General features: G+C 30.0%; 1 long non-coding RNA gene across 1 annotated transcript; it reads right to left on the bottom strand.

The window, feature by feature from the left end:
* Window positions 1-7,819: 7,819 nt before the first annotated feature.
* LOC129284415 (uncharacterized) lies at window positions 7,820-8,473 on the bottom strand. Its single transcript, XR_008586863.1, has 2 exons — window positions 8,187-8,473; window positions 7,820-8,029 (listed from the first exon to the last, which is right to left on the bottom strand). It is a non-coding gene; the product is annotated as an uncharacterized LOC129284415 (long non-coding RNA).
* Between the last annotated feature and the right edge of the window lie 3,506 nt (window positions 8,474-11,979).

Below are 11,979 nucleotides of genomic sequence, written 5' to 3'. Positions count from 1 at the left end.
GGGCAAGGAGACCAACGCGCACGCTGCATTCAAGATAGGACCTATATATGCAATTCGTAACAGAGTTGAGTTAATGTTACGGACGGTGTAACTTTTCAAAAACTTCATTGCAGAAATACTGAAAATTAAATACTAAAATCATAAATTTAGAAATTAAAAAAAAATAGCACGTTACAGCTAAGAAAATGGATTTCTGTTCTATTTTTTATTTTTAAAAATTTTTTTTGCAATATAATTTATAAAATTATTTTTTAAAATAAATAAAAACAAAATTCATTTGATTGGTCAAGGTAAATGGTGGTGATAATCATTAGTATATTTTAAAAATAAAACTAAAAAAGTTTTGATTTGTTTATTTTTTGTTTTTAAAAATAAAAAACAGTTTATAATGGAACAATGGAGAGGAAAAAAAAGGCCCTGTTACACAGGAGCAATATAAAATTTTACACATAAAAAATCAAGCTTCTATCTTCATAAAAGGTCAGATGGAAAAAATTCAGCAGAAAATAACCTATGACGAAAAGCCTATATTATCATAGCAGATTTTATTAATAAGCGATAAAGCTTTTAAAAATTGGAGTGGATGACAATTTTAGATGAATTTTCATTACAATAAAAATTGGGGCCTTTAAAAATTCTTAAAGTTCAGTTACTATATTAAGATAGTATCCAAGTTTTTTTGGCAAATCTTTTAATTCAACTTCCTTTGTCATTTTTAATAATATCCTCACAGGCAACAGCACCATTAGTATTAACTAAACCATCAATATCAAGTTTAACGCAACTAGGTTTAGGAGGGTCTATTTAACTTTGAGTCTATTGTTTTTCTTGTTCAAGTGGTTGATCTTAAATTGAAGCTTAAGATTGTTGATTATTTGTTGAGTGAAAGAAAAACTAATGTTACTTTCAAAAATATTATTTTCAGAGTAGATCTTCTTGTATCAGATAATAATTTAGGACCAATGAAACAATTTTATGAAGGTAGCAGATAATAATTTAGGACCAATGGGACAATTTTATAAAGGCAGCAGATAATAATCTATGACGAAAAGGACTACTTTATAAAGGCCGCCGATGATAATCTACAACCAATCAGCAGATAATAAATAACACAGTATGGTCCTGTCGCAGAGAAAAATATAATAATATTCTGGTCCAATAAAGGAGAAAAATATAATCATATAATATGAAAATTTCAAACTTCCAAAAGCAGCATAAAAAGCATCCCAATGTGCAGAGTCGGATTGCTTCGCAAGGCTACAGGGGATCATTATGCATTCTCATCATCTCAATACTTCTCTACCTCGTTTTGGCTGTGACCATAAGGCATAGGAGTCTCTTCAACACACTTTTGTGAATGCCCTATACAAGGGCTGCCTGGTTTGGTGCTCTCTGTCTTTTTCTTTATTAGCTGGACAAGGTTTCATCCTTATGGCTCAAGAGCATTACAAATGCTTTGATTAAAGATAAGAAGTTTTTCCTTCTTGAAAGTATCTTCACTTTGATTCATCTTATTCAGCATGAAAGAAATTTAGCCATGCATGACAGCATGAGGGAATTAAAATCTCTACCTATCAGGTCATTCAAGAATTCAAGATTTAGATTGCTTTAGTTAAAATGACTTGCAATTTAACCTTTAATCGTTAAGCTTGAAAACCTCCGGCTCTCAATAAATTTAAAAGCTATTTTCTAGGATTGAGAATAGTAGATGAAAAAATTATGAGGCCTCTGATCAGATCTAGCATTCTAACACATTCATGAAAGATAAAATGCCAAAAGATTAAGAAGCATAGAGCAATCTTCATAACAGTACAAATTAAATTGGATGAAGTTTACTTGCATGAGGTAACATTTCAAAAATTTAAACTAAATCATTAAAATAAACTAAAAATTAATTGAGATTAATGTGGGGTTAAATTGTGATGATTTTATTCTAAGACACAGTTTTTTAGAAAAGGAAGGAAATAAATGAAGTTAGGAACAAGTAAATTAAATTATTTAAGATATTGTTGCAACTTAGCTTATTATAAATTTTTTAATATTATGAAATTTTATTTAAACAAAAATATAAAAATTTGGTTCAACTCTTTAAATTAAAAAAAATAAAAAAATAATAAATATATGAATGGAATATAAAATGAAAAAAATAATAAATAATACAATATATATATATATATATATGACATGACTTGCCGGGGGGGCCACGAGTCGCAAAGCCACCGTTGGAAGGGTTTTATATTTTAAAAAAAAAGGATTAAAATATGTAGGATTCACACCCACTTAATTTAAAATGTACTAGAGGCCTAGGCAATTACTTTTGTCACCCCGTTTTGTTTTCTCCAATAGCGTTGTTGCGTGCCCGGCGGAGGAGAAAACCCAGTGGTGATTTTTCTTTAAAGTTAGGCTTCATTATTTAAGGCTAGATAAATTTTTTAAATATTTTTTGGTATATTTTTACTATATTTCAAATTCTCAGCAGTAAAAAAACTTGAGATTTCCTATTAAATTTTAATTTGTGGTTGTTTTAACTATGAGGGTAGTTTTAGCTGTTATAGAAGAATGAATGGAGTTGTTTGAAGCATATTATTGTTGAGAAAATGTGGGTATGATTTATTGATTATTTTATCTGAATTTTGATTGATTTGAGCAAACCCTAGATTGAAAATGAATAATGTCATGATTATGTTAGCAGTTAATGGATTTAGTTAGACTTATTAAAGTATAATGAAACTAATGGAACTATTAGATAGTAAGATTATCTAATAAATTAGAATTTTATTTTTTGAGTAAAAATGGGTAATTAAGAAAATGGTGAAATTAGTATTGTATTAATGTCTTTGAGATGTTTACTTGTAGGTTAAACTCTTTTGGACTTTTAGAGCATTTGTAAGTTTGAAATGGATTGAATCCATGGGTGCCCCTTTTAAGTGACTCAAGGGATGAAGGTAAACGGAAACTTAAATTCCCTCGTAAGCATGTTTTAAGGGTTTTTGTTATTATAACAATTATGAAATGTATATTATATGTTTAGATACAATTTTGATGTTTTTAAAAAATATGTAAAGTGGACATAAATTAATTTGTTAAATAACATTCAGTGAAACAAGTAAGCTATGTTTTGTTGTAAATTATGAGAATCGTTTCTCTTTGAATGTAAATTGTGAAATATGTATATGTGGATGAAAATGAGTTTGTTGATTACAAATTGTGATTTCTTAGCATGTGTAATTACATTATGGTGCATGAATAAAATTGTGATACATTATGTCATGATTGAGAATTGAAATTGGCGGGAGTTCACTATAGTTGAAAGATTATTATATTGTAAGTCCATATGGCATAGACAACACCTAGATAGCTCCCAGTGTTACATAGCTATGGCATTGGCTTTGGTGAGAGTTTGTTGTGGTTCTAACTTAGCCAATGATACTCACTCTACTCCACGAGTAGGTATGTGGTACTAGCAACAATTATGACATCCTTTGGGAATCCAATTAATAGGGAAGTCCATGGTCTAAGTTAGGGAGCAATAATCTTTGGCTAGGTTACCTCTTTAAACATTGAAGAGTTTGGGCTAGTTTAGTCATATGGATTAGTCCTGTTATGAATTGTAACCCATAGACTTAATTAGAAGGAATAAGAAAGATATAAGGAAGAAAATTAATTGATCATGCATACTTAAATGTTTTATTTTAATCTAATATTGTTAGTTAATGCTTTACATGTAACATCATCCCTGACATTACCAAATAGACAAAACAACGTTATGATAACCGAGATTACTTTAATCTTAAGAAAATGGTTATCATAACACAAGGGTTAAAAGAATATTTAAGAAAATGGGATCTTAAGAAAACCTTTTTTAAAAAGTTATTTGAGCTCAAATTATAGTTTAAAACTAAATAAATAAGACAATGGAAGCATGAGAATTTACCATATGAAAATATTAAGCAAAACTGAAGGTCTTTCAACCATAGAGGCACAGTGTATCACAGCGTAGTACACTATTTGCCATGGCAAATTGCACAAAGGGAAACATCCCTCTCGGTGCCTCGTGTCGTGGTAAGATGGACAATGCACCATGGCGCCTATCCCCTGTTATGATAGCAAACTACTGCCATGATAGCTCTTTGGGCCAACTTTTGGAGTGCGTCATTTTGCCATTCGATATCCGATTCAAACGATTCAAGTGTCTATACATAGCTCCTAAAGCTGCCGTGCTATTGGCACTAGTCTCATACCTAAACATTAAGTGAAACAAGATTTGAACACCCGAATCTAAAATGACACATTTTCTTTCAAAAACCACTACTAAGGTGCCTAAACTCGTAAACTAAGTGCCAATTATCGTGGAACTACTTGAACTAACTCAAATGAATCATAAACAACCTATACATACATTCAAATCACAACAACAATAACTCAAACAAGATTTGGCTACCAAAACCCCATATTTGATGTAGATCTCACTGGGAATAAAACGTACCATAGTCTTTCAAATGGCCAAACTAACATATAAAGTACTACAAACTAGTATTTACACTAGTTCTTGACCTCTTACAGTCATTACAACATAGACACAACATCTTAAGCTGAGATACCCACAATCAACGATAATAATCATGCAAGTGCATACAAAATGACATATATTTTTCCTAAGTTGGCATATTCATGTTTCATTCATTACAAACCAAAGGAAACAAAAGGATATACAAACTCTAGCTAGTCCTCTCGATGTTCGGATACACCTTCCTTTCCTTTGCCCCTATCAAAGCCTTCACCTGTAAAATGTAACCACAGGGTAAGTCAAGGACTCAGTAATCAAATAGTCTAATCAAATTACTCATATGTGAAAGCAGTTTGTGCATATGTGAAGTGGCATTCTAAATGTATATCCAATCATATATACACACATATGATTCTAGTATAATATGTATGATCAACACACTACCTTATACCTTCATTATGTCTTTCAACTAAATTTGTGGGCTAACAACTTGATAGGACCAAGTTCATGTGACTGGACTGGCCCAAGCTTACCATTAGTAGAAGGTAGCCTCGGCCAAGAGCATTTTCTCCCACTATAGACCACAAATTTCCCTTGTTCATGAATATTAAGGGTGTCAATGCCAAATCTACCTCACGTAGTACTAAAACTTTTAAATAATATAATACTGAGTATTAGAGCATCCACGATATCAGTGTACTATATAGATTTTCAAATAATGTCCCTAACCACACACTAGAGTGAAATCCTACCCTCTCACAATGATTATGCTAAATATGTTCAATGCTCCAACACATAATCATAACATATGATTTTTACCATAAACATTTATTTCTACTTAAACATAGTTTTGCAAATAATTATACTTAAAAAATAGCATTTTGCCTTCGAAAACCACACTAAACATAAATTCATCATTCCACCTCACATAATTTCAATAATAAACATTTCATATTAATACAACACTAGTTCAAAACAAGCACAATAGTTCCAAAGATATTCATATAGCTATCTAAACACGCAAATAGGAAGATTAGGCAATCCAGTTACCTCAACTCTTTTGTCATTAAAAGAGTTACTATGGTCAATCAATGGCTCCACATGTGTCCACTATCACCACAAGCCTTGATCAATGGCTAATTTACAAGATTAGACTCTTAATTATCAATCCACACACTTATTACCTTACTTATAACATAGTTTTGAGTACCCTTAATATCCAAAATTTTAATTTAGCCCTAATAATTCTTTCAATACACTTCATTAATCCTATTTAACAACCAAACACATAAACAACCCATTACATTACTCACATTATCCTCCATCTTCTAATTTCTATCAAGGATTCGTCCAAACCTTAACTAAAAACTCCAAATCACTATATAATCTATAAATTTAGGTTTAGAGGTTTGATTTAACTCCCTAAGATCTTAACTAAAGCAATTGGTTCAGCCATTACCTAAGAAAAATCGAATCAAAAGCTCCAAATACCCCAAACCTCAGAAAATTTGAATATAGGGAGAGGAAGAGGTATAAGAAGCTTAACCAAAGTTAAACCTTGCTCCAAATGCTTCCAAAGTAACCCCATGGTCGAGCCCTAGCACCCACCAACTGCTATTTGTTTTCTCCTCGCTCTCTATCTTTCTTACTTCTCCTTTTTGGTCTGATTTTGCTACTGATAAATGTAAAAATTTGCATATGCACCGCAGAGCATGGCATAGAGAGCTCTATACACGTTTGAATCTCTCTTCATGCCATGGCCTGCTCGAACTCCAATCTAGCCCTCTTTTAAGATTGTTTAATAACCCATTAGCTTCATTAGTCTCCCAAAAGCACCCTTAAACAATCATTTATTTAATTTGATCATATTACCCTTATAAACAATAGAAATTCCTAGAATAAAAATCTAGGAGTTACATTACATGCCCTTAATTCTTATGCCTATATATATTAGAAGTTAGGATTTATTAGTCACTAAGATGTTTATCTCACCCTGTAATTAATATTTACATGTAACAATTTAGGTACTGGCAAAGGGAAGGACCCAGAGACTTAGAGCCAAATTGCACCTTGCATGCTTCCTTTATCTTTTTGTAATAGGATATATATATATATATATATATTACCAATTTAGGGACATATTATGCATCTATGATTGTAATTGATTTTGTGACTATAATTTATTGTCTACCTAGCTTTTTTATGGAGTAAACTCATGAGTTTGTATTTGAGCTAGTGAAATTATTGTGGATTAATTATTGTGCTATAAATACTGTTGAATGTGGGATGTCTATCTATTTTTGTTAACCCAAGTCTTTGGACTTATAATATAGCTAGCAAAATTGTGATCAATACCTTATGTATGATTTTGATGATGTTCATAATTAAATTGTGGTTTGAAATGTATCCTTTGACTCCTAAGAATTGCTCAGTTAGATTTTTGAGTTGGGAAGTCAACCATTGTGTAAATGCTTAGTTTTGTAAAGGACTGGTTTGTCCTTGTACTGTGGTATAATCCCTACTAATGAGTTGTAACTTGCTTCTGTTTACTGATAACTCTAATATAGTGCATTTTTTTGAGCTCGATGGTTTTTGAAAATTGTTTTTTATTGGGATCCTGTCTTCAAAGAGTTTTCTTTTGTCCTTATATTTGGTAGCTATAGTTAAATATATACTAACATGACAATGGTTAATTAAGGATTAGTCTTAACTCCCATGACACTAAAATTTAATTAGTTGTTAATTATTGTGGGCATCACACATGGCATAATGTTCAAGAAATCTCCTTTTTTGAATTCACAAGGATTTGCCATTGCATGTATTCGTAGCTTGCTTTATTGGATTAACCAATACTGCAAAAGTTGCAATTGTGATTTAGATTAACTTAGAAGAATCCACTCTCTTTAGTTTGAATCTAAGTTAAAGAATGAAGTTGGGAGCCTTTCGTTGGAAGCTTGGACTCATGACAAGCGTATCTTCTCTAACCTTTCAACAAGAAGTTCATCTCCTGGCATAGTTTCACGTGTTCATCAGACTATTTCGCTGCTGCTTTTTTCCCCCTTTAAATATTGTCATTATGTAACTTTTTCTTTTTACTGTACATATTTGCCTTTTTATTAAAAAAAATGTGTAGATTCGGACAGAAGACAAAGAAACTATCAGAATATATATCAAATAAATTTTTTAATGATAAACGATGACAAAGAACATCAACGATTGATGGATATGTACCTTGGACAAGGATTATTGTTATTATTATCTTTTTTTAAAGAACAAGAAGTAGAAGACCAACGACAACAAAAAAAATTAAAGTGAAGTAACTGGAGAGAAATATCAATAGGGATTCAAGGGGAGCACACAAATTGTTTTTTTATTTTTTAAATAAAGAAGAACAATAACAGCAATTGATGGAGATATCAAATCACGGGAGAGGTATCCTGGATAGGAAATTTAGCATTTTTTTTCCCTTTATTTGTCTGTATATATGCAAGCAGAGCACACAGATTGTTTGGTTTTTTCCTTCTGAAGATGACAACAACAACAACAACGATTAATGGGGCTCTAGAGATCAAAGAGACAGGAAGAATGAAAATACAAAGAAGCAGGGCACACGAAGGGTTAAAGAACAAGAATATATATCAAATATGATAGATAAGACAAATAACGGCAAGGAACTCACCGCGTTGAAGTTATCGAATGCGGCCGCGAACTCAGACGCCAGACGAAATCTGTGTAATTGCGTTAGAACAGAAGACGAGATTGAATAGAAACTAAAATGGGATCATATAGAAAACGAGATTGCATAGACTTATCGCCAGTGAAGCTGGAATCGCAGCTACGAAATTGAACCTGCTAAGAATAGAAGCCCAGTACCGACCGACTGGAGAAAAAGTGATTAAATGATTGGGACAAAGTGAGGAAGGATAGGATTGTCGGAAAAATCAAATCCTTGAATAATTTGGACGAGATGATAGTGCTTTTGACGCGGTTAATGTCAAAACCGTACGAAATATGTTTCCCACTAATAAAATACTCCCTTCGTCACCCAAAAAAAATAAATAAATAAATAAATAAAATATTCTCTTTTTTTAAATTGTAAATTACTTTTAAAAAAATTTCACATATCAATAAATCTTGTTAAATATATTTAATAATTTTAATTTTTAAAAAATATAAACTTTTAAAAATATTCTTCATTAATATAATAAAAAAAAATAGAAATATAAATTAAATAGATAGAGAGAAATATTGAAATATTGAAATAAATATGCTATATTTTGAGATGTCATTTTTTTTAAATGTATTATAATATGAAATTGTTAGCTTTTTCAACCCCTAGGTTTTCAAATACAAGAAAATTTTAACCAATTCACATGATTTAAAAAAATTAATTAATTTTAATAATTATGTATGAAATAAAAATGTTTGGATTAAAATATTCTTATAATTATTGTTTACTTTTTTATCTAATTTAATGATACTATCCATTTATGAGGGCAATTTAAAAAAAAATAATTAATGCTTCTTAAAATTTATAATTTTATTTATAATAACAAAATAATAAGACATAAGATAGTTTCTCTTACATGTGATAACAGAGGAAGTATGATTTAAACCATGGCCAATACACGTGCATGCACACTTAACCAAAAAAAAAAAAAAAAGACATCTACATTAGTGGATGATGTAATAAGTTTTAATATCGAAGCGTTGAAAATTGAAACTTAATTACATAAATAATATGCATGCACTTGTTAACTTTATATGCTAGAAAATATTTTCCTATTTATAATTTGTAAGTTTATTTTTTTTCTTATGGGAGGATGGTAGTAAAATCCCAAATAATTAAATTCATAACAATTTGGTCCTTGACAATTTTTTTAAAATAAATTATAGATATTAAATTTTTAATTTATAAGATAGGTCATTAATTTTTTTATCATAATTATCTCCTCTTTCCTTTCATTAAATATTTGCAAAAGAAAAAATTATTATTAAATGATATATATTTAATAAGGATAAAGTTAAAAATTTATTAAATTTTTAGCCAGAATTAATAACTTTTAAGATTTTCCTTAATTCTCGTAAAACATGTTAGAAGTAACTTATAAATAAAATAAAAAAATATTACCTCCTCCAAATCAAAGTATAGGGCATTGGTAACTAATTCACAGTTTATAAAAAATTTTAGTTGAAATATTAATTTATTAAAAAAATTACATCTTTCTTATTTTACTTTCATTAAATAAGGGTATAGGTGAAAAATAATTATAAAAGTTAACCTAATACTTTATATTTTGGACCAACTAAAACTACTATAAAATTCCTATATTGTGGTGCAAAAGGAGTATAAAATTGACCTTTGTAAATGACTCAAAAATGAATTAAGGATAATTATATTCTATTTATTAAGTAGGCAAAAGAAAGTTGGTAAAAAAAAGTAGGGAAAAGAAAGAAAGAGGATAAAATTATAAAACTTAATACAATTTTTAATGATATTTATACATTTATCTTTAATGTATTAAACTTTAATGTGTTGTCATTCTTCTGAGTTCAATTGTCAATGAATTTGAGATTAATTAATTATCTTAAGTGAGACTTGTATGTAATTTTTATAAAAAAATTAGGTGAATCTCAATAACTAAGTTGTTTATTGTGAAACTACCCTTGGTTAAAATTTAGAGGTTTTTATCTGACAAAGTTGCCATTATAATTTATTATATTTTTATAACTTTATTAGAGAAAGCCTATAATGTTATTTCGTTTATCAACCTCCATTAATGTTGGAATTAAGAATCCACCCTTGATGGGAATCATATCATTATATCGGAGTGATTAGTGGATCCAATATTATTGTGGCAATAACAAGTTGACCAAAATTAAGAATTAATGCACGATTAATTTTTGATTGAATTTTAGAATGAGAAATATTCCTTCACAATAATGATGATTATTCCAATCAATTTATTCCCTCCATAATGAAGTAAATTAATACTGAATGGATTTTTATTTTCTACTGTAGCCTCCCCTCACAATAAATAGAGATGGATGGCTAAAGGAAAAACTCACCCATTCTTCCTCTCTCTTTCTCTCTCTTTATCTCTTCGGTGCATCTGCTATGCACTTTAATTTAGATTATAGTAGTTTAAACTTGTGTGGATAGTTGAGTAGATTTTTCTATGCCCGTATTTGGTAAGACTCTAACTTGATTTCTTTGTTCAGTTTATTATTTATTTAATATTCATTCAGTGGTATCAAAGCTGCATCATTTCTATTACTATGGTTATGAGCTTACTAAATGTACATCATGCATAAACTCTCCTACCCCAACCATTTGTTGATCAAAGGGCTTCCTTTCTTTGATTTAGGACTTGGTTGGCTTCTCAATATGCTTTATTTTCTGTTGTGCTAATATTGAACGCATCCATATTGCCCCTGCATATTGTTATATTTTTCTCTAGGTTCCATTATATTTTTGTTTTCTAGAATTTTGTTTCTTTTTGGATGTTTCAAATCTCTCCATGTGATGAGTTTCATCATATATGGACCTTCTCTTCTTCCTCTCCCTATTCTTGTGAGTCGAAAACATTTTTTAGAAGTATCCAACGCCTTCATTGAAGTTGTTCTTGAGAACACGTAAAGGAGAATTTTCTGTCAAAATTTTAGGTCTTTGAAATATGGGTTTTTAGCTTGTAAAATTGGTATGGTTGTATAGAGGGTGGAGAGATAGTTCAAATGAGACTGGAATCGTGCCAAATGGAGGTTGGACAAAGGAGTTATGGACAAAAAATAGTGGTGAGTTTTTGAGTCTACCACTGGGTTCAAAATAAGCTTGGGCAACCCGACGCGAGGTTAAGGACAACCTTGATGATGTGTTTTTTTGACCTTGGTCAAAACAATAGGTAATTTTGGGCCATATAGAGGTGCTGCATTTCCTAAGTGTAAGCAGTGCACTGGGTCGAGTACTTGATAATTCATAAATTTTACACACTTTTATTTCTCTTATCTTAGTTTTTTAATACTTGTTTTGATATAATTTGAAATAAATGGGTAATATTTGAGGTAAAAGGGTAAAGAAATATTTTTTAGAAAATTTTTAGAATTCATTGCATGTTTTTTCAGATTTTATTGAATATTATTTTTAATTTCCTAAAATTTATTTTCTATTAGTTTTACTATTTTCTATACAGGTGGCTACATGGAAAAGAAAAGAAGAAAGAGGATAAATTGAAAAATTTTCCTTCTCTTATTTTTCTTTCTTTGTATTTTTTTTTCTGTATTTATTTTCAATATTTTTCTTATGCCATTCTTCATTCTATTGAACTCCCATTCCACCCCGTCAGAATTAAGCCAATTCTCTACCAAGTTCTCATTCCTACAGTTTCTACTCTCTTTGTCTTTCCACTAGGTATTTTATTTTCCATCCCATTCAATTTGGAATTATCATCATTTTCTTAATTTTTCATATTTGA

The sequence above is a fragment of the Prosopis cineraria genome, unplaced genomic scaffold, assembly GCF_029017545.1.
Source record: "Prosopis cineraria cultivar Desert tree isolate PC_DT_omini unplaced genomic scaffold, ASM2901754v1 PC10, whole genome shotgun sequence".
In the NCBI taxonomy this organism is placed as follows: Eukaryota; Viridiplantae; Streptophyta; class Magnoliopsida; order Fabales; family Fabaceae; genus Prosopis; species Prosopis cineraria.
Note: the sequence above shows the minus strand (reverse complement) of the source record. Positions and strands in the feature narration are given on the sequence as shown.